Source organism: Phyllostomus discolor, chromosome X (assembly GCF_004126475.2).
Source record: "Phyllostomus discolor isolate MPI-MPIP mPhyDis1 chromosome X, mPhyDis1.pri.v3, whole genome shotgun sequence".
Classification (NCBI taxonomy): domain Eukaryota; kingdom Metazoa; phylum Chordata; class Mammalia; order Chiroptera; family Phyllostomidae; genus Phyllostomus; species Phyllostomus discolor.
In genome coordinates, this window is record NC_050198.1 from 35567975 (window position 1) to 35592577 (window position 24603).

The 24603-nt window shown below is 39.9% G+C and overlaps 1 protein-coding gene and 1 pseudogene across 2 annotated transcripts in view; both read right to left on the reverse strand.

Annotated features, from left to right (window-relative positions):
* LOC114505343 (constitutive coactivator of PPAR-gamma-like protein 2) overlaps nucleotides 1-12776 on the reverse strand; it is a 264300-nt gene extending 251524 nt beyond the window's left edge. The window contains exon 1 of one of the 2 annotated variants that reach the window (XM_036016503.1): nucleotides 12610-12762. The gene's annotated coding sequence lies outside the window, so the exon portion shown is untranslated. Of the gene's footprint in view, nucleotides 1-12609 lie in introns of both variants that reach the window. The other variant, XM_036016501.1, reaches the window with a different exon arrangement.
* Nucleotides 12777-18677: 5901 nt separating this feature from the next.
* LOC114505715 lies at nucleotides 18678-19127 on the reverse strand (annotated as a pseudogene).
* Between the last annotated feature and the right edge of the window lie 5476 nt (nucleotides 19128-24603).

Consider the following 24603-nt stretch of genomic DNA (forward strand, 5'->3'; position numbering starts at 1 on the left):
ACCATGAACAAGGTTTAAAAAGATAAGCAAGAGACCAGGAGCCAGCATTTACAACATGTATAGCCAAGTATTAATATTCAGAATGTATAAAGAACTAAAAACAATCAGTAAGAAGAAACACAAATGGGCAATATATGCATGATAGAGGGATGGCTCAAACTCTTTAGTAAGCATGGAGATGCAAACTCAAGTAATTCAATATATCGTTTTGTCCATCAAATGAGCAATCTAATATCATGTTTTGAGAAATGTATGAGAAATTCTGCACTGTTGGCAGATAAACTGGAATAGCCTTTTTCATAGGGCAATTCCGAATATCTAACATGTACCTGTCACCCAGCAATTCTACTTCTTTGTACTTACCTGAGAAATACTCCTGTATGTATACAAATACATCATATATCGGGGTTTTTTTTAAATGAAGCATTGTTTGAAATAGCAAAAAATGAAACAACTTAAATATCTTTAAAAATCATGAAATAGAGTGGTATATCTGTACTGTGTAATAATATTCATGTTTTTGAAATGGAAGATGGATATATACTGATATATAATAATCTATACATATATATCAATGAGAAAAGCAAGTTGTAGTACAACATATAAATTACACCTATACAGTGGAACCTTGGTTCTCAAACTTCACCCATTCAGGGAGGCTATTAGAAAAGTTAATGTGTTTGAAAACCAAATCATTTTTTCCCATTAGAAATAATATAAATTAATCCATTCCAGACCCCTCAAATGATTCCGTTTTAACCTTTCTTATACACACTACATGTCTAACTTACTGTTTAATCTGTAAATAGTTTAAAGATAAAAAGGACAAGAAATGTAAATGAAGATTTAACAAAAAATGTACAGTAAAAAATGAAAATTTATGTACACGCTAGAACTCACCTCTAATGTTGAAAGTTACTGACGACTGAATTTGGAGGGGAGGGATGGAAGGATGTTATTGTTCGGAAGGGGAGTCCTCTTCTATAAAAATGTCAGGTGACTGTTCTGGGGTTCTTTCTCTCTTTTGTCTCTTTGCTCCACTAAAACTAGCCTCTGGCTCACTAGCCCTCTCTCACTAAAAACCTATTCAATGATGTTTGTTTTTGCCTGCATTCTAACACTTGCCTGAAGTGAAACACTGCATTGTCATTGAAAAAGTTGATCGCTAGCTTTGCTACCTCTTTGAAAACTTTGCATTTCCTTGATTAGTGAAGTAGGAATATCCTCCCTTCCCTCTTTTTCTACCTTTTCAATTGCAAATTGAACGAATTAAGTTCAAGAAGCAGGTTTGACTGTACCAGCAAGGACAGGATTGTCTGGTGGAGACCAAAGTTTTGTTTGAAACAGAAACCTTTTTTATGGTTAATGACTTGGTGGAAAATCGAACTGTTCGAGATGGGAGACATTTGAGAACTGAGGTTTGCCTGTATATCATTTATGTAAAAAAAAAAACACACAGAAAACTTTATACTCCTATGTATACTTGTGTGTGTGTGTGTATGTACACACAAAGACTGGAAGGATATGCTCTAAACTGACCCTAGTGTTTAAAGAATCATGTAGTATGAAATACTATTTATCATTAAAAAGAATGAACTGAGCATATACATACTGACATATGTACATAAGAGCTACGCATTGAGGGCAGGAAATTGGGTAAAGGGGGATCTTACGACTTTAATCTACTTCTACATTATTTTAATCGTTTAAAGCAGAATTGTTCATCAACAACCTTTACAAAAGAACCAGTTAAGGATACAATTTTTTTAAATGACTGAAAGAAGGACCAAACTAATAATTATGTACAACATATATTCAAATGAATATTATCAGTTAACACATATTAAATACTTCCTGTCAAGCACTGTAAGCATTTTCTCACATAATCATCACAAGAATCTCGAGGTAAATAATATTTTTATTCTCATTTTACAAATAAGGAAGCTAGGCTCAAAAAATTAAGTCAACTAGCCTAAGATCCCACAGCCAGTAAAAACCAGGGCCAGAATTCAACCCAGGCATTTGACTCCCCAGTCCACTGTTAATTATTCATAATATAGGGCCATGTATAACTTGGAGCCAGATATACACATTATCCATAATCCTGAATTTAATAGATACATATACTGCACAACCATATCACAGTCCTTGGGAATTTATAACACTAAAACTATCTTCTTCTTTATCTCCATCCTCCAGTTTTGATTTGGCAAGGTCATTTCCTCAATTAAAGATGTCCATTTTATGCAAAAAAAAAGTCTGAATACAAATTAGAAAAGGGGTTGAAATCATCTCTCCTTTTGTCATCAAAATTGAACAGTTTTTATTTATCAATCACCTACCCTCAAATCCTTAACTAACACCTTATTCTGTCTAATCCTTCATAACAGTGGTGGCCAAACTGCAAACAGCACCCAAGCCAAATCCTCCTTCACCTTACTGCCTGTTTTTGTGCAGCATGTGAGCTGAGAAAAATGTTTACACTTTTAAATGACTGGGAAAATTTTTTAAAAATAGTATTTTATGACACATGAAAATTATTCAAAATTAATATTTGTCTTCAAAAATACTTTTATTGTATTATAGCCACACTCATTAATTTACATATTGCTTATGGCTGCCAAAACAGCCACCAAGTTGTTACAAGAGAGACTCCATGGCTCACAAAGTCTAAAATATGTACTATCTGGTCCTTTACAGGAAAAAAGTTTATAAAACCTTGCTTTATAGTTTCCAAATGAATTTCATCTATTTAATTCAATTATTCCTAACAAAAACCATGAGAGCTACTAGGTATTAGCCTGAATTCTGAAAATTAGGAACATTTGGAGAAGTTTAGTGTCTTGCCCAAGTCACACAGCTATAAAGTGAAGGTGATAATTCTAGAACCCTGGTTTTCTAGTTCCAAATTCAACATACTTTCTACCACACTACCACTCTCTAAGAACCCAACCCATCCTGATTAATCAATCAGTTTATACATTTAGTACTAAAATTTACCAGATGGGTAAAGACAAAAAAAGCTTTAAATTGGTGGGAAAACATTTATCAATTAAGAAACTTTGACTCCAAAAATATATTAATAGAATACACAATGCATTTCATATGTAGTTGTACAATTTGTAAAGTATCTTTTTCATTTAATTAGCAAATGAGTCCTGAAAAATAGATAAGGTTTTTATTTTGTTTAGTAATAAATATGGTGCTTTGGACTTATGCAAGACTGTACTGAGGCCAAGACCAGAAAAAACCCAGGCTGCCTCCTATTCCAGTGACATTTCCACTCAGGAGCACAGTGGTCTCTCTCCTCATAAAAAGTGTACCTGTCTTTTCTCCTTAGAAACAAAAAGCAGTAACTTACACATTTTAAATAGTAAAAACCTAAAGTATTCTTTTAGAAGGGATAAATCAGCAATTTCACAAAGTAATTATCTGAAAGGATACCAAAAATTGCTAGTCTCTTAATATTTGGACCTCTGTTCAAAATCAACTACTCAAACTGACCACCTGAGTTAAATAGGCTCATCCCCAACATTCCAGCAGCCTTTTACAATTTTCTTTTTATTTCAGAAAATAAATGCTAAAATTTATTATGTGTGTCGGCTATCTATCATCCTCCTCTGTAATATAAGCTCAAAGAGGGCACTGCTTGCTTTGTTTCCTTTGCATCTATTCCCAAACACATCATCCTAGCTCACTGGAGGAATGCAATAAGTATTTGTTGAGCGAATGGTAGAACCTACAAACTCTTTGGGTAAGTCATACTCTACAATTCGCTTGAGCTAACAGCTTGAGTAAGTTACCAGTGCATTTGAAAGCTTCATTAGCAAATGAACCAGAAAGGGTTTTTTGTCTTGCCAGAAACCTTCAAAGGCTAACTCTGAATGGAAATGCCACAGTAGCCCAGCAGCACAAAAATTATTCTCTGGGCAGCAGTGAATATAATCAGAGCTAAGCTATCACCTCATTCGACTTGGGGCTGATCCAGTGGGCTTCCCATTCTTGTATTAAAACACATCACCTAGTTTTTTAAAAAAATCTCAAAGTAATGTCCTTATTTTTTAATTAATTAATTAACTAATTTTGACAGAGGGGAAGGGAGGGAGAAAGAGAGGGAGAGAAACGTCAGTGTGTCGTTGCCTCCTGCGTGCCCCCAACTAGGGACCCAGCCTGCAACCCAGGCATGTGCTCTGACTGGGAATCGAACCAGTGACTTGTTTCGAAGGCCTGCACTGAATCCACTGAGCCTCACCAACAAGGGCTAATATCCTTATTTTAATTACGCTTAACTACAGGTTGAGATTTAGCAGGCAATTGTGCTGCACTAAATTTTCATACCCATTTTTACAAGTAACTAAATTAAAATAATCTTAAGTAAATAGAATAATGTATGGTTAATTGTAGTCTAAGCTGCAAGTAAAACCTCTCCACACAGTACTGATTGATACACATTTTGGTCAAGAAGTTGGCTCAGAATGATAAACTACTTAACACATAGAGACAATTTTAGGATAAGTCTAATACCAACTTCTGATTAATTACAGTCTAAATTTGCTTTTTCCCTAGTTTTAAGTAAGGATTTCACCCTTCACAAATACTGTGAAAACAAAAACAATATTCTTTATTTAAAATCAGTTATGTAACTTCCGCATAAGGATTGTCTGTATTGAAGTTTCCTGATCCATAAAGACCTTTGGAATATCCCACGCTTCAAATATAAAGCATGGCCCACACCATTGTGGCTCAGTTGGGGCATTGTCTCACAAAGCAGAAGATCACTGGTTCGATTCCCAGTTAGCGCATGAGCCTGGGATGCAGGTCGGTACCACGCCAGGGCACATACAGCTGGAACGCATACAGTCAGGACACATATGTGAGAGTCAGCCAACTGATGTGTCTCTCTCACATCAATGTTTCTCTCCCTCTCTTTCTTCCTCCCTTTCCCTCTCTCTAAAAATGAAGAAATAAAATCTTCTAAAAGATGAGCATTATACATGGGTAGTACCAAAATACCTTGTATCTGTTATTGTGTTTTGTAATTATTTGTACATAAAATTTCTTGTACCATAAATGTTCAAAAATAAATGCTAAAATCCCTTTATAATACCAAAAACAAGTATCTAAATAATTAATTAATTAATTAATTTAATTTTAAAGTTAAAACAAAAGATCTTTTCTGAAAGTTTGAGCCAAAAATGTGGGTGCACATTATACATGGGAGCACATTATACACAGCAAAATATGGTAACTAATATACACATATAATATTGTGCACCATGTATTTTATAGTTTAAAAACATTAAGTTAATCCACCTGTGAAAGAAGCTGGACCCTTACTTCATACCATATATAAATTTAACTCAAAATGGATCAAAGACCTAAATATTAAAGCTAAAACTATAAAAGTCTTCAGAGAAAACATAGGAATAAGTCTTCATGATCTTGGATTTTGCTACAATTTCTTAAATAACAATAAAACCATAAACAATCAGATTTGAAAATGGGCAAGTGACTTAGACATTTCTCCAAAAAAGAAATTCAAATAGTCAATGGCCACATAAAAAAGATGTGCAAATCATTAGTCATTAGAGAAATGCAAATCAAAACTACAATGAGCCCTGGCTGGTGTGGCTCAGTGGATTGAGTGCTGGCCTGTGAGCCAAAGGGGAGCTGGTTTGATTCCCAGTCAGGGCACATGCTTGGGTTGCGGGCTAGGTCCCCTGGAGATACATTGATGTTATCTCCCTCTCTCCTCCACTTCCCCTCTCTCTAAAAATAAATAAATCTTTAAAAAACAAAAAACCACAATGAGATACCACCTCACACACCTAGCATGGCGATAAAGCACACACACATCATACACACAGAGAAAGTAACAAACACTGGTGAAGATGTGGAAAAGCTGGAACCCTTATACATTGCCAGTGGCAATGTAAAATGGTGCAGCCACTGTGGAAAACACTTTGGTAGTTCCTTAATAAGTTAAACATAGAATTACCATATGAACCAGAAATTCCACTACTCAGTACATACCCAAAAGAATTTAAGACAAGTGTTCAAACCAAACCTTGTACACAAATATTCACACCAAAAGAGAAGATAGCGGGGTAGGTAAGCAATATGCTCGCTTCCTCCCACAACTATATCAAAATTACAACTAAACTACAGAACAACCATCATTAAGAACCACCATGAGTCTAGCTGAACAGAGAAGTCAGTAGAACCAAGGATATACAGAAGAAACAACATAGAAACTGGAAGGGTGGCTAAGATACAGAACGGGCTGGTCCCACATCCATGTGTGGAATTTAAAAATCGGTAGGGATACCTCCACTGTGGAAGTCCCCCTGAGGACCCTCTTGGGTCCCAGTCCCACAGTAGGCCCCCCAGTCCAGGGTCCCAGTGTTAGGAAGTGAAGTCCCCATAACTTCTAGCTGTAAAAACCAGCAGGGATTATGTCTGAATGAGACAGAGGGCTTCTGGAGTCCAGGCATTCCTCTTAAAGGTCTCCCACATGGACAAACTTGGACTAAAAGAAGCTCAAAAGGTGCCAGGAACATACAGAGTAGAGCTGAGTTGTCCAGCAAGGACTGAAAGGGCAGCTTTCTCCCAGACAGAAGTGCTGGCAGAAGCCATTGCCCCTTTTCTGAGCCCTCCTCCCACAAAACCAGCAGGCCAGAGCTTTATCTCAATCTCTATCATTGTGGCTACCTCTTTTCACCCTGCCCTGGTGATTCCCTGAGACCTCACTCTACCCAACTTGCCAGCCCACCCAAGCTATTTTTATTGGCTTTTCCATATAAACAGCCAATCTTGGCTCATGCTGTGAACTTTCCTAAAATATTTCAAATAAGCAGCATCTGCCCTCTGCATGCCCAGTACCGCTAGTTAAATGGCCCCAAGCCTGGCACTAGGGGCATCTGGCCTTGGTTTGCAGCTTGGCCTTTCCCGGACACATCCAAGCCCAGCCCAAGTAGAAGCCATCTGCAGATCACTTTGTTACCTCATACCCAGTGGCCCAGGGCAGGGCACAGGTAGTGGCTGACCTTGGCCTATACCTCTCAGGAAGCCCCAGAGGCAGCACACAGTGGCCAGCTTCAGACCATGCCAAAGCACCACCTAACCACCTCCACAAAGCAACACATTCAGGGGGCTGACTTAGCAAGTATTAGAGTCTCAAAGAAGCCAGTCCTGCTTCGTGGGGCTGGACCCTACATAGCAGATTCTCCACGGTGATTATGACCGGTTCGTAGCCAGCCACCCTTGGGGTAAATCCCTCCCATTGGGATACCAACATCAATCAAGGCTCAACCATCCATGGCTGGCAGGGGGAGGGACACCAGGAGCACCCAGCTCAGGTAACCAAGGAGGCTGTGCCACTGGGCCCTACAGGACAACTACTCTGTAATGCCACTCTACCAAGACCAGGAGACACAGCAGCTCTACAGGGAGGCAGCCAAAATGAGAAGACAAACATGTCCCAAATGAAAGAACAGAAGAGCTCCAGAAAAAGAGCTAAACAAAATGGAGACAAGCAATCTACAAAATGCAGAGCTCAAAACACTAGTTATAGGGATGTTCAATGATCTCAGTGAGAACTTCAACAAAGAGATAAGGAACATAAAAAATAGAAATAAAACATGAAATAAGGACCAGTCAGAAATGAAAAATATAATAACTAAAATGAATAATACATAATAGAGAATCAACAGCAGAGTAGATGAAGCAAAAGATCAAATTAGTGATTTAGAAGATAAGGAAACAGAAAACACCTCATCAGAACAGCAGAAAGAAAAAGGAATAAACAAATGAGGATAATATAAATAGGAATCTCTGGAACAACTTCAAGTGTACCAACATTCACATCATGGGGGGTGCCAGAAGAGAGAGAACAAGGGACTGGAAACCTATTTGAAGCTCTGGTCAGGTGACTCAGTTGGTTGAAGAGTCATCCTGTACAACAAAAGGTTTCGAGTTCGATTCCCAGTCAGAGCACATACCTAGGTTGCAGTTTCAATCCCTAATCAGGGTGAGTATGGGGGGCAATGATTAATATTTCTTTCTCATATCAGTGTTTCTCTCTTTCTCTCTTTCTCTCCCCCCATCTCTCTCTAAAGTTAATAAAAACATATTCTCAGGTGAAGGGTAAAAAAGAATGAAAACTTATTTGAAATATGATGAAAAAATCATAAAATAAAGCCTTGACTGGTGTGGCTCAGTGGACTGTGCATCCTTCTGCAAACCAAAGTGTTGTCAGGTTAATTCCCAGTCAGGACACATGCCTGGGAAGCAGGACAGGTCCCCAGGAGGGGACATGCTGGAGGCAATCGATTGATGTTTCTCTCACACACATAGATGTCTCTCTCCCTCCCTCTCTCCCACCCTTCCCCTCTCTCTAAAAAATAAAATAAAATAAAACCATTTTTAAACTTATAAAATAGTTTTCAATCAAATATACAAAATCCAATGACGATAACATTTCTCTGTAGGTTTAATAATTTTTGCAAGTAACAGCTCAAAACTTTAATAAAGTGACATGGAAACAAAAAGTCAAAAGAATGAAAATCCCAAATGTCTATGAACTGATGAATAAACATTATGTATTTATATGTACAATCCAATATTATTGAATAAGAAGAATGAAATACTGATCTATGTCACAATGTGGAGTGACCCTCAAGAATATGCAAAGTAAAAGAAGCCAGACCAAAAAGCCATGCATTGTATGATTTCATTTACACAAAATATCAAGAATAGGCAATCCATAGAGAAAGCATATTAGTGGTTGCCAGGGGCTGGGAGAAAAGGGCAATGGGAAGTGACTGCTTAATGGGTACAGGGTTTGTTTTTGGGGTGATAAAAATATTTGGGACTAGATGTGCGACGTCATGAGGTACTTAATGCTACTGAACTGTATGTTCTAAATGGTAAATTTTATATTATGTGAATTTTATCACAATAAAAAAGTTATCAGGCAAAAACACAGGAAACAATATTACTATATTTCTTTTTTAAAAGTTGATGAAAAAATTATATAGCCCTGGAAAAAGGGGGCATTAAAGGCTCATTTCTGTAGTAAGTAAATCTCAGTATGTTTTTAAATCAATTATCTCATGACAAGATCTATTAAACAATTAAAAATGGCATCAGATTCTTCTTTTGAAGCTTTGGAAATTTCTGAATGAATGTCTTATAGATGACCTTTACAGTCACCAAATATCTCCTAACAGCACCATAAATTTTATGATTTCAAACCAAAATGGAAAAGACCCACCCTTCTGAAAGTATTCTGGCTCTTAGCCAAGAGACATAATCAAGTATATCTGCAAATGCAGCTGGTCTACTTATACTAAGATAGAAGACTGAGAAAGGAAGGGGTTTTTTTCCTTACACACACACACACACACACACACACACACACACAAATATACACAAAATTTTGGCCCTCTGTGAATTAATTTTTAGTAAATTACCTCATTAGGAATCTGATAGTACTATAACAGGTCTCATTTTCTTTACTTCTGACTCTGGTTCATTGTAATCATTGGGCTTTATCATTTACTGGCTAAAGGATGGGATGCCTTAATGAAAAAAAAATCCCTCTACTTCAGAAAGGAACATTAAAGTACACATTACAGAAATTTAACTACCAGGGCAAGTCTTAATTTTCTGAGCTTTATTTTCTCTCTCAGATATAAAAAGGTAAATAACTTTTCTGCTTGTCTCCCAAAAGAAGTACAGTAATAAAAATATGTACAAGGTATGTTGGGACTACTAAAGATGGGTTCATAACCTACCTTGGTGTATGCTGCCCAGAAAAAAAAAGAGGGGAGCAGGAAAAGCTTTCAGGAACAGCTAATGAATTCAAATTCACAGGGAGGGGAAGAGAGGCATTCCAGGTGGGGGTTGGGGGGCATAAGAAGCAAAGACAATGAGATAAACACCAGAAATCTGCTCATGTTTCTCCCCTTTTTAAATAGTTAAGGGCTCCTGACTCTTCAGGGTAGTTCTTCACCCCGGGTTCCATCTGAGATTCCAGCTTTATCTCCTTCTAGTCCCCAAATATACAATGTTTACTCTTTCAAAAAACACTTGAATGTTCTACTCCAGGAACATCTAGTTCAAAACAGGGAGAATACCTTGCCTGTGAGAGTGCATGCAACATTTACAGGCTGCCACCATGCTTTGATACTTGTACTGTACCATTTAGTAACTAAGTATTCTCTTAACCCTGGGTTAGCCAAAAACAAGGATTATTTCCAACACCATACCAGAATGGGGAAAAAAAAAGCATAAGAATGTTATCGAATTTGCAGTATTTCCAAAGTAAATGCATACATCCACAAATTTTGTAGAGTAATCATGAAAACTTTAAAATCCATAAACTATTAATCTGGACCCAGAACAGGCTAAGACCATCACAAGACATCCTTACCAGATAAGTAATGTATTCCAAGAGCAAAATGTTCAAGTAATCTGCTGTAATTTAAACACACATAAAAAAATCAAGTGCCAATTTTCCAACCAATGTAAATTAAGAATGGCCAAAAAAAAATCATGTATAATTATTCAGCACTCAAAATCCACTTCACTGCATGTTAGCTACTCTTAAATACAAGGTAACTTTCCTTTGGACTGTTGGGTCTTAACAATTTTTAAAATCGTCAATCCACAGTACAGAGACTGTTAAAAGACACATGCTGTTCTGTGTCGTATACTGAGACCTCTTCAAAAGTTTTCTTGGTGTTAGAATTTATTATAGATGAAAAACGATGCCTCCCAAAATTGGATGCAATCACTATTGCACAGAAGATTTCCACAACTTTAAAGGGTATTACTCATACAATTGTCAGTCAGCAGTAACTCTTAAGGGCTAGCCATACCATTCCTATCTATTTTGAGGGTTCACTTTGATTTTTAACAACATCTATCAATTCCCAAGATATGGAGACACAAACGTGCAGGATTTCCATCCATACCCCACTACATGAATGTCCCACCACTCTTAACTAGTCAAACAAAACCTCTTTCAGTACAGTGAAGTCAGATCACCACTTTTATCCCAACACCATCATACCATCTCCTCATCCCCAACCTGTCAGTCACAGAACACACCACCCGATCCCAAATAACACCTCTCAATCTCCTTGAACCTATCCCATTTACACAACGAGTCAGCAGTATCCCTTACCCCGATCCAATTCTACCGACCTTCACACATTAACTGAATCTCTAAATTAAATCCACTCTCCCCCACCCCATTACCCACTGAAACCCAATTTCCCATACCCGAAGCGCTCTTGCCTTTCAGTAACCTCAATCTCATTTAAAAGATCACTCAGCCCTTTGTCAACCATCTCCCGCCACCACCCCCCGTATCCTCCTCACCTTCTGTCCCCTAGGTCCTCCATCAACTCCTAAAGTTGCCACCCTCAACAAAAACAAAAAAGACAAAAAACGCATCTCAACCTCAAACCTGCCCTTCCCCACTTTCCCCCTCTTAATTTTCCTCTCCGCCTGTTTGCTCACACCGACAACAGCTCCGACAACCTCTAAGTCCCAAGCCTGGCCTCATCTCATACCTCTTGGGGACGGCAATCACCTCGTCTCGGTCAAACCGCCCCCGACTAGGGCGCTTACTCTTAACAGACTCTTGGCCGCCGCTGGCTCCCTCCATTCATCCCCGGCCCATTCATCTCTCAGCCCGATCCCAGACACGCCCCCCGGCCTCCTCCCTCTCTCCCAGCGCTCCGGCCGGCCCGGGACCCTCACCAGGTTAGAGGCTCTCGCAGAGGGAGACTCCGACTCTTATCGCTTCTCCTTCGTCCTCTTTTAAACCTCCCCTCGCCCCTCAAAGAGCCACACCGTAGAACACGTACAGACGCACACGCTGCCTCCTCCTCTATCGCCTCCGATGCTTCTTACTCCCCTCCACGATGTCTGGAGCTCCGCTCCTCGTCGTGTGCGCTTGCGCGCGCGAGAGTCTCCCCACGAGCCCACCGGGCCAACTACCGCCGGTAGGTAAAGAGCGGGCGGGGTTCGGAAGACCAAGGAACGAGCCCAAGCTCGCGCTCGCCTGGGAGCTGAGCAAGCGCACGCGTACTCCAGCCTGTGAATTTAGATCGAGAGGAGATGGGGGCGAGGGGGGGCGAAGGGGGCGGGGTAGGGAGGGGAGAAAAAGAAAGGGGGAGGGGCACAGAAAGCCGACGGAGCAGTAACTACTCCTAACGGCCCCGAGCGCTGGGAAGTGCCGAGTGGCTAGCCAACTAGAGCGTGCGCGCTCTTCCCCCGCCCTTTTAGCACAGCGGGAGAGAGAGATGCGCGTCGAGGAGAAAGGTTCCTCTCCTTTCCAAGAAGAAAATCTCAGTGAGGAGCCACGCGTGACACCTCCTGTGTATTCAAAAGCTCTATCCAAGGCTGCTTTACCCTCTTCCTTTCAGAAAAAAAGTCCAAACATACACAACTTCAGCCACCCATTACCCACCCCCAGTTTTTCACACGCTTGTAATTGCGGTAGCTCTGCTGAGATGTGGTACCCTCCTGCACCTTTCCAACCTCCACCCTTAACTCCCTCTTTCCAACTCCCGGCTTTTCTCGCGATACCCGTACCTGCCGGCTTCGGGATTAGAAGTCGAAGCACAGATTTACAAATACCGGTCTCCCGGTTACGTTGCGAGGGCAACGGCCACGGCATGTTCCCCCACCACCCAGGACTGCAGTGCGCGCGCGCGGGGGCTGGGCAACAGCGAAAGCAGGGATGGGGAAGGGAAGCTGTGAAAGGGATTTTTGACGGCATGTAACCTCCAGGCCTGGGCACGTGCCCTGCGCTTCGCGGACAGGTGCAATGTACCCTGGGAATTGTAGTTTCTGTTCCCACCTCCAGTTCCACTCCCACCCTCAGTCTTACTTAGGCCTCTGGCCGGGAGGGGGATTACTGACGCCATTTTGCCAGGAACAATGGCCCTCGGCCCAGGCAGTGGTGGTTGGGGGAGGGAGCAAGGTTTTAAGGGTTCGGTTAACCTCCCTTGGCCCCTCGGTGCCATAGCAACCCCTTCAGAGACCTGGCCCCGCCCCCTCGCTCCTCCGCCTGGCTTCTAGAGTGTGAGCTTTTGGACTGGCCACCTCCCCCTGAGGCTGGCTGTCACCATCTCCTACCAACCACCTCCCACATCCTTCAGTTGATGTGAATGATACCTCCTTAGAGCATTTGGTGCATGCTTACCTTGGTGTAGCAGCTTTGTTTAAGAACTGCTTCCCACACTCCTCGAGGCACAATACAAAATTGTTTCCGTTATTCTTACATGAACAATCCTGACTCCACAGAAGAGGAAACTGAGGCTCAGGAAGGGCAAATGGACATGACTTACTCAAGTTCACACAACTATGTATTGAAAAGTTCGAACTTGAACCTGTATGTGATCACTTTAGAACCCAGGCATTTTCATCCCCAGAGAGCGGATCTGATGTCACGGCCCAGAGTGAAAATTCCTTAAGGACAGGATTTCTTTCCCAGTGCCCTTCAAGCCCTACTAGGATGCCCGGAGGCTGGAAAATGCCAGGCTACTATTTTCAACTGCACAGCCTATGGGCCCTATCACTGAGTCATACCAATCTCTCTTATCTCCAACACTTTTTTTCTGTTCCTACTGTAGGCTTCAGAACCTTGACCTTTTTCGCTTCTTAAAAAACTATCAATAAATTAACTTCCCAGAGTCTAAATAAAATGAAATGGTGGTCCTGTATCTTGTCTCTGAACCTTTCCTCTCAAAGGTCACTTTTTAATCCCCGTATTGCCAGAACATACAAGGAAACCAGAGTTGCCCTTAATAAACTCAAACTCCTGTTTCCTGGATTTGACAATGGAGGAAGACTCTGAGGGAACAAAATTAAGGATTATGAGATCAGGTATCCCACCTTTGGAGATCCTTTTTCCTGGCTAAATTTGAAAGAATACATTTCTCCAAATAGCACTACCACCCTACCTTAGAAGTCTCTGCATTCCAAATTATCTGTAGAAGGGATGGGCTCTCCCCAAATCCTTCTTTCCTCACTGCCCCTGAATATACTCCCTTTTCCCCGTTGAATTGTTCACTACTGTGAGGAAGCATAGCCAAATAACCACTTAAGGACAATATCAAAGGTGACCGAGTTATTCCGAATCTTTGTAGGTTCTGACTCCCCCTTGGATGGTAATTAGAAACTTGTGCTGACCATTTTTATTTTCCAGTATCACTCAACTCCCACCACCACCACACACAATCCACCTTTAGGAAAAGTAACAGGTACTTCTCTTGGGGTTGTGACCTTCTTGTCTTTCTTTGTCTCTGAGCCTGATGATGTAATCGACACAGAACAATACTTGAAAACATTATCCCCTCAAACTGCTTAGATGTGAACCCTTCTGAGAAATCCCTGTTTGACAGTCAAACATATGCTAAATAAATCTAAAGTAGTCTGACTTTTATAAACTTCAGAAATTAGAAAATCAAACAAGACTGCTCCCCATCAAAGCACAGGCTCTTCTCAATTTAGACCTTTTGTTGACATATGTGCTCTTCTGTTTGAAACAACCTGTTCATAACACAGCACAATGCCACTATAGGCAGAAAAGATAGTCAGCAATTATAGCTAGCCAACAAGGACCACATAGCAGAACATGCTCTTCTTACCCACCGGCTTCCACTGTTTCTATTCATCAAATAGAAAATTTGACTTATATTAACGACTTGTATTTGGCTTTAAATTATGCTAGGGCTCTGGTGCCAAGAAATTACAAAAGCCTTCACTGAATCCATTAGTCCCCACATTCTTTAAGAATAGAAATGGTAGGTTAGTTTCATGGCATTGCTAACTGACGATCTTTTCCCTACCATACAGGATGATAACTCCTTAAATCAAAATGCAACCCTGATGAAAGTTAACCTCAAAGTTAATAGTCCCCTGACTACTGCAGCCATCGATAGAGTTGTAACTGTGTTTAGAACCCAGTTTCTGATGCTGCTTTTACCAAGTTATTGCAAAAACAATATAATTCATTCTGGGTGTTCATTTCCCTTATCCCAGGTGATGCCATGTTTTGGGGATCTTCTGTAGTGCTCAGGCCCATGAGTGAGTAGAGTACATATATATGCTTGCAGATCCTTAGATTCTGTCAGTTACTGCTGAGCCTTCTGCCCACATGGTTCTTTTCAAGTGCTGTGGTCCTCTCTAATATCTCTGACACATTTAGGATGTGGAACTCATTGCCAAGATCACCTGTTGGTCCATCTACTAAGATATTCCATACAGCCCTTCCTCCCTTAAGTCTTCCTGCCAACCAAGAGTTGCTTCTGGGAGTATATGCTGCTTGAGCTCCCACAGAGCTCTCTCTGCCTCTTCTCCCAAAGGAGAAGAGTGTGAGAAAGAGAAGAATCTTTTTATAGGCTTGTGCAAATCTTTCTTCCTTTTAGTTTTCTGGCCCAGATACTTTGTCTCTGCCCCTGCACCCTAAATCCCCTTCCCTAGGGCTTACACATTTGGAACAAAAAAGCAAGAGAGACTTGGCAGTGTATTTGTTTTTCTTACTTGCCACCTCCTTATGCTGAGATACACCACAAAGCTGACAACTTTGGGGTGGTGGTGGGGGTCAGAGAAAAGAGCAAAAGACAGAAAACAATTCATTTATACCTCAAAATAATATTGCAGCCACATTCTCCCTCTGTAAAATTTTAAGCATCTCAGCAAAGCAAATTTACTTCTCATCTAAATTCCCTCTGCTCAAGACAGTAACTCTGAGAGCTCATAAACCTGGGTGATCTTTTTTCCATTCAACCCTTGACACTGGGGAAATTTCCACCTGGATCATCTAGGGGCTGTTAATGTCCTCCCAGGAGGCTCTCTCCTCCCAGTGCAAGTTGAGTGTCCCCTGGGTAAGGATAAGTATCTCCTACCTCAGAAGTGAGCAGCTATCTTTGGTTTAGTGTCTTAGAAACACTCCATCTTTCATATCAGACAGTGGAATTTCTCAAGCCTTACTATGGAGTCTTATCTCCTCTTCCTAGACACAGTCTTTTCTCATGTGCTCCAGGTCATATATCAGGGAGGCGACCAACTCTTGGAGAGCCTAAAAAGTGTAAGTTCACATTGTTTCTCTAAAATATGCTAAGTGACAGAATCTTAACTTCTCTTCTAAGTCCTATTGTAGACAGAATACAGAGCCTGACTTGGGGTTATCAGAAAACCCTATCCTCTCCAGAAGATCAGTTCTTTAAAAAACTGTACAGTGTCCTGGCTGGTGTAGCTCAGTGGATTGAGCGCGGGCTGCAAACCAAAGTGTTGCAGGTTCGATTACCAGTCAGGGTACATGCCTGGGTTGCAGGCCATGACCCCCAGCAACCGCACATTGATGTTTCTCTCTCTCTCTCTTTCTCCCTCCCTTCCCTCTCTAAAAATAAATAAATAAAAATCTTTTAAAAAATGTACAGTGTAACATAGTATATTCTTCTGGGAATCAGAGAATTCAGTCACTTGGGATAACTAACAAGGCTGCATTTGCCTGCTTCCCTTTCCTTCCTCTCCTTCCTTCTCTCCCTTCCACTAACCTCTCTGAATTTGTTCCAACATTCCATAATAATTTTTCAAAATAGTCCCGCTACAAATCCTTCATGTGGCAGAAATGAATCAGAGTCTACGACTAAGATGTATAATAATAATAAAAATAATAACAATTAAATAATATTTGCCATGTAATTTATATAAACTAATTGAATGCTATGGGGTAAGTGCCATTATTAACACCATTTTTTCTGTTTGCAGTACGAAACCCAACCCACTAAGCCACACCAGTCAGGGCTAACACCATTTTTCAAATTGGTAAGCCAAGGCATAAAGGGGTTAAATAACTTGCCCAGAGTAGCACAGCAACTAGAATGGCAGAGCTATATTTGAACACAGTTTATTTCAGAGTCCATACTCTTAATTACTTTGCTTTATCTTTCTTTCTTGTCTATGATTCCACTTTATTTTATTATGTTTTAAATCTTCAGCCAAAGACATGTTTGTTGATTTTTTAGAAAGAGAGGAAGGTGGATAGAGAGAAAGAGAAACATTGATGTGACACAGAAACATTGAGCAGTTGCCTCCCATAAGTGCCCCAACCAGAATTGAACCCACAACCTAGGTATGTTCCCCAACGTAGCCAGGTGGTGATGGCAATTTTATTTATGTTTTATTTTCCTTTCTATTTTCAACTACAGCTTGCATTCAATTCTGTGCAAAATAGATAGTTTGTTTACTGAACAATGCTTTCAAAATTGGTCATCCAGCTAAAATAAAGTGGAGATCCCTACCTTATGCCATATACTAAAATAAATTCCAAATAAATGTCCATTTCCCTGTTTTCATCCATTCCAATAGAAGTACAGCTCACTACTACCTTTTTTTTTTGTTTCACAGTAATCTGGAAGAATCTAACAAAACTAAAAATCTACATTATCAGTTCAGAATGGTTTGGGCTACAAATGAAAGAAAATCTGACCACTAGTGGCTTAAACAAATAAAGGTTTGTTTTTCTTTCTTAAAAAAAGATTTTATTTATTTATTTTTACACAGAGGGGAAGGTAGGGAGAAAGAGAGGGAGAGAAAGATCAATGTGTAGTTACCTCTCATCCATCCCCTGGGGACCTGGTCCGCAACCAGGCATGTGCCCTGACTGAGAATTGAACTGGCAACCCTTTGGTTCGCAGGCTGGCACTCAATCCACTGAGCCACACCAGCCAGGGCTTGTTTTTCTTTTCAACATAATACGAATCTGGAGGGACACATGCTAGCATTGGATCAGCTGTTCAAAAAGGTCTTCAGAATCTAGGCTTTTTCCATACTTCTATTCCACCATTCTTGACAGGTTGGCATTTTGTCTTTAGGCATTTTTTTACTTCCCTTGGCTTGCAAGATGGGCTGCTGAATCTAGATATCACACCTGCATTTAAGAGCTGAAAAAGGGAATGGCAGTGGCCAGCAAAGCAAGAGAGGTGCCACTCTCCTTTTTTCAGTGAAAACAATTTTTTTCTAGATATCCACCACCAAACTAACCCATGAACCTCTTTTGCTATAACTGGATCACATGTCACATATAAACTAGGAAGTGGAGCCACCTTCCTTGATATCAGGGTTCTCTGCCTAATACCTGCACAAAATTAGCATTCTCTTAGCAGAAAAGAAGGGGGAGAAAACCAGTTGATTAGGCAACCAGTGTCTGCTTGTACCAGTGTAAGTACAAGGCTATACTTACCCTTTGACAGAGCTATTCGGAGTCTATCCTGCAGAAAGAAAAATACCAACCAGCCTGCATGCCCATCGATACAATTATGGTTGAATAAATTGTGGTATACCTACCTTCAAGCATATTATGCAGTTATTAAAAATAATGAGTTAGCCCTGACCTGTATGACTCAGCTGGTTGGGCATTGTCCTACAAAGCAAAAGGTTGCTGGTTCAATTTCTGGTCAGGGCACATACCTGGTTTGCAGATTTGGTCCTAGTCAGGGTGCGTTTGAGAGGCAACTGATGGATATTTCTCTCTCACATCGATGTTTCTCTCCCTCTCTTTTTACCTCCCTTCCGCTCTCTCCGCGCTCAATCCACTGAGCTACGCCAGCCAGGGCTCTCTGTTTCTTCATGTAAAGTAAGAATATACAAAGTTATAAGCTTCCTTCTACCAGACTCTCTGATAATATAGCACAGTGTAGTGATTTCTGCAACACTAGAATAAATAAAAAGTCTCTTCTATGCTTCTCTTTAAAAAGTGATGAATAATAACAGAAAATGGCAGTAATGGAGCCAGTATTTTTACTATCACAGGCTACAATTTTCACTTTATCCACTTTTAAAAGTTCTGTCTTTTTTTAATTCAACATCATTCAATACAAATGTCCACACATTATCGCAGAATCTGTATGTATTTAGAAAACCTCTAAAAATTGACTCTGTTCCTGATCCTCCGAGCCAATGCTGAATTTATAGCCTTATCAAACTGAAGTAGAACTGGAAGGGCAAGTTGTGGGGTAATCTGTATGAGACTCAATGAACTCATCGAGGCTTTCCTGAAGACTGTTTCCCAAAGTGGTATTTCTGTATAACTGATACACCATGACCTAAGAGGAATAAACTGTTTTTCTTATTCAGTCTTACACTGATGTCCACTTCTTATCCCACCACCCTTTCCACAGCCACAGAAACTGCAGAACTTGGCCAACAACCAAAGCAGCCTGTTTTTTTTTTAAAATGCTTTTTAAAGATGCTCAGCATCACTAGCCATCAGAGAGATGCAAAATAAAACTTTAACTGGAACCTAACCAACAAAACCAACAAGCAAGCAAAATATAACCAGAGACATTGAAATTAAGAACAATCTGACAGTAACCAGAGGAGAGGTCAGAAGGGATAATGGAGGGAAGGGGGAAAGGGTTTTCAGGAACAAGTATAAAGGACACATGGATAAAACCAAGGTGGGGGTGGGGGTGGAATCAGGAGAGGGAGGTGGGGGTGGTTGGGGTTGCAGGGGGAAGTGGAGGGGGAAAATGGAGAAAACTATACTTGAACAAGAGTAGGAAAAAATAGCCCTGGATGGTATGGCTCAATGGATTGAGTGCTGGACTGCAAAGGAAAGGGTCAGGTTCAATTCCCAGTCAGGGCACATGCCTGGGTTGCGGGCCGGGTCCCCAGTAGTGGATGAGTGAGAGGCAACCACACATTGCTGTTTCTCTCCCTCTCTTTGTCCCTCCCTTCCCCTCTCTCTGGAGATAAATGAATAAAATCTTAAAAAAAAAACTTAAAAAAAGAATAGAAAAAAATGAATAAATTTAAAAAGTTCTTTTATGTACAGAACAATGATAAGGATGATAGCAGACTTCTTCTTGAAAACAATGTAACCTGTTGGGAACAGAAGCTCCCTTCACAAGTAACCCTTACACTTGAAAGCATTGTACTTTCAAGAACTGTGGTATTTCTCCTATGGACCTGAGCAAATATTTGTTGGAAAATGATGGGGTTATTGATACCACCTACTGTATTTTTCATCACAATGATTTTTTTAATCTCTAGAAGTTCAAGTAGGTCTTTTAAAGATATCTTTCATCTTTCTCCTTAACATGCTCACATAGATGTGAGAGAAACATTGAATAGTTGCCTAACGTATGAGCCCCAGCCAGGGATAGAACTCTGCAAATTAGGTAGGTGCCCTCACCAGGAACTGAATCTGCAACCTTTTGGCAAGGGACAATGCTCCAACCAATTGAGCCACCCGGCCAGAGCCCCAATACTCTTTTTAACTATGCCACTAACCAACATTCATAGAAAATGTTTACTAAGGTAATTACAAGTACTCCTTTGTATATTCAAGGATGTATTCTTGAAAAGGCATGCATGGTTTAGAACCATGTAAGTCAGAAGCAATTTTCTCTCAACAAATTACAGTAAAAGACTTCATTATGCCATTTCCATTTCAGTTAGGTAATTTTTTTGCTGTAGAAGTAACATGTGCTAACTACTCCTAAATGCACACAATCCTAAATGAGGTAAACATTATTAGAATTATGGTGTAGACTCTTTCACAATTTTCTCCAGGTCAACAGAAATAAATATAACTCATGCTTTTTTAATTTTAAGATTTTATTTATGCCCTGGCTGGCATAGCTCAGTGGATTCCCAGCCAGGGTACATGCCTGGGTTGCAGGCCATAACCCCCAGCAACCGCACATTGATGTTTCTCTCTCTCTCTCTCTATCTCCCTCCCTTCCCTCTCTAAAAAAAATAAATAAATAAAATTAAAAAAAAATAACATCTTAAAAAAAAAAGAAACAGAACTTTTTTAAAATGACAAATGAAGCATCGTTATCTTCCCCAAAATATTCTTTTTTTGTTTGCTTTTTCAATTTTTTAAATTATTTTATTGTTGTTCAATTACAGTTGTCTGCATTTACCCCCTACCATTTCCCCCCATCCCAGCCAAACACACCTCCCTCCCTTGCTTCCACACCCCGCCTAGGTTTTGTCCATGTGTCCTTTATAGTTGTTCCTGAAAACCCTTCCCCCCATCTCCCCTCTCACCTCCCTTCTGGTTACTGTCAGGCTGTTCTTAATTTCAGTGTCTCTGATTATATTTTGCTCGCTTTTTTCTTTTGTTGATTAGGTTTCTGTTGAAGGTATGGTATTTGTCCCTCACTGCCTGGCTTATTTCACTTAGCATAATGCTCTCCAGTTCCATCCATGCTGTCACAAAGGGTAGGAGCTCCTTCTTTCTCTCTGCTGCATAGTATTCCATTGTATAAATGTAACATAGCCAAAAATGTTCTTTAATAAACTTATTTTAGAACTCAAAAATTTTTTTAAAAGTTGCTTTAAGATTTTCTCAGACATTGGACATTTTAGAAGAAAAGATTAATGACCTTGAAAACACAGTAAAAGAAACCATCCAAGATTAAACCCACCAAAAGACTGCAAAAATGAACAGAAGTGAGCTGTGAGACAACTTCAAGGGGCCTTAATATACCTATAATTGGAGTCCCAGAAAAAGAGAGGAAGCAGAAAAATTTGGGGAACTATTAACTGGAACTTTTCAAAATTTGCTGAAAATTAGGAAACCACAGAACCAGAAGATTGATTTTTAAAAAGACATTTTATGTAGACAGCAAGGATGATAGCAGGCTTCTTAGTGGAAACAATATAACCTATTGGGAACAGAAGCTCCCTTCACAAGTAAGCCTTACACTTGAAAGCATTGTACTTTCAACAGCTGTGTTATCTCTTCTATAGACCTCAACAAATATTTGTTAGAAAATAATGAAATTCATTTATGTTTTACCTTTATTAATTTAACACGTTCTGCGCTCATGTAAGGTGAGAAACCAGGACAGAAAGCTAAATACTGAAAAGATGTATGGTTTTACAGTTTTCAACATATTTTGAAAAATTTTGGCTATTAGTTCTTCAAACGTTTTTTTTGTTTTATTGCTGGGAAGAAGGATTTGTTAGATAATGACTTTCAAAGGATTGAGAGGAAATTTTTACGTTAATTTTTATGTGTTTTTTCAACTCTCTTGACAAATTTGTCGAAAAGAAGTCTAACACCAGCCTTCTCTTTCATTAGATAGCATTCTATATAACAAATTGTCCCCCAGTCAATAGCTCTGTGAAGCTGTAATCATCTGTAATTATGGAAGTATATATCTCTCTCTAAAATCTAAACAAAATTTCTTCATTTCTTTTTTCATTACACTATAACTTTTAACTCAATTTTCCTTTTTAGTTACATTTATTGGGGTGACATTGATTTAACAAGATCATACAAGTATAAGTTTCAAGTATACAATTCTATAATACATAATCTATGTATTGCATTGGGTGGTCACCACCTAAACTTTAATCTCCTTTCATCACCATATATTTGAACCCTGTTACCCTCTTTAACCTCTCCCCACCACCCCTTTCCTTTTGGTAACCCACCATATTGTTGTCTCTGTCTATGAGTTTTGTTTGTTTGTTCATTTGTTGCTTTCTGTTTTATATCCCACATGAGTGAAATCATATGATTCTTATCCTTTTACATTTGACTTATTTTACTTAACACAACACACTACAGATCCATCTATGTTGTCACAAACGGCAATATTTCATCTTTTCTCTCTCTTTAAAAGATTTAATTTATTTACTTTTTAGAGAGAGAGAAAGGGAGGGAGAAAGAGAGGAAGAGAAACATCAATGTGCAAGAGATACATCAATCCGTTGCCTCTCCCATGCCCCCAACTGGGTACCTGGCCCTCAATCCAAGCATGTGCCCTGAGCTGGGTACCAAACAATCAACACTTCAGGTTGTAGACCAGCACTCAATCCACTGAGCTACACCAGTCAGGGCTCTTCCTATGGCAGAGTAGTATTCTATTGTGTTCATGTACCACATCTTCTTTATCCAATCATTCATCGAAGAACACTTAGGTTTTTTCTATATCCTGGGTACTGTAAATAATGCTGCAATAAACATAGTGGTACATATAATGGAAAAAAGAAAGCATCTTCATTAAATGGTGCTGGGAAAAGTAGAAAGCCACATGCAAAAGAGTGAAACTAGATTGTTATTTAACATTATACACAAAACTTAACTGAAAAATGTACCAAAGACCTAAATATAAGGCCTGAAGTAATAAAATACACAGAAGAAAACATAGGTACTAAATGTACAGACCTTGGGACACTGGCTGGGTAGTTCAGTTCATTAGGGCATCATTCCAATAGCCACAGTTGTGGGTTTGATTTCCAGTCAGGACACATACAAGAATCAACCAATACATGCATAAATAAGTGGGAGAACAAATTGATCTCTCTCTCTCTCTTCTCCCCCCACTCTCCCTCTGTAGGTGTAACAGGGTGCAGCCAAGAGGGGGGCCCCAAATAGGGATTTGGAATGGGGTCCAGAACTCAAGGTGTCCAGGATATATTAGAAAGATATATAGGATGTCCTCCCCCCTCCCCCCTCAGGTGTGAGTTGGGGGAAGGGACACACGGAGCAGGAACAAGCAGAGCTCTTTTGTATAGCAACAGCTTTGCAGCTAACTTCTGGCATGATCATTTAACATATCTATAACCTTTAACTGGCTTGATAGATATGTTAAATAGCTGTGGCCATGCTTTGAGCCATGGGTATGGAAGTGACTTCCACCCAAGATGTAACTGGGAGGCAACACCCCCTGGTTACAGTGCCTATGTGAGAGCTTGGAGACGTTTGGCTCCACACAGCTGATGGTGCCAGGAGCCTGTATCATGGACTTCTAATTCTTTTCCTGTGATACGGTATCCCAGATTAGGGCAGAGGGAGAAGGAAGGACTGTGCGTCTGTGGGTATCCTAAAGGACTTTAATATTTTAATGAAGACATTAGGTCACTACTCTAAGTCTGTATAGCTTTAAATAAATATTTCCTTTCCTTTTCACAAATCTCTGGCATTGAGAGATGTCTTTGCTCTGGTAGCAGGCATAGCAAACCTAGTGGGGGGTCCTTTCGGTAATAGTATACCGTACAGCCCCCTTGGGTCTGTTCTGTAACATAGGTACCCAATTTTTCTGGGTACCTACCAGAAAAATTGGGAAACATTTATTTATAAAGAGATATTGACTCATTTTGCAATGATCTGTTTTGAATCATCTATACATATTTTTACCTTGTTTTTTTCTTACAAGTTGAATCCCCTGTTGACCAGCTGCTCTAATATGCGCGCTCTCTCCTCTCTCTCTCTCTCCCTCCTTCCCTCCCTCTCTCTCTCCCCTCTGTCTCTCTCCCTCCCTTCCTCTTTCTCTCTAAAATCAATTTTTTAAAAAAGTAACAATCTTGGTCCCAGAGATGATTTTATTAATTTCACCCCAAAGGCAAGGGAAATAAAAGAAAAATAAATGAATGGGACTATGTCAAACTAAAAAGCTGCACAGAAAAAGAAACCATCAACAAAACAAAAAGACAATCTACCAAATGGAAGAAGGTATTTGCAAACAGTGCCAAAGGGCAAGAAGACATACAAATGGCCAACAGATATGTAAAAAGATGCTCAACTTCACTAGCTTTAAGGGAAATGCAAATCAG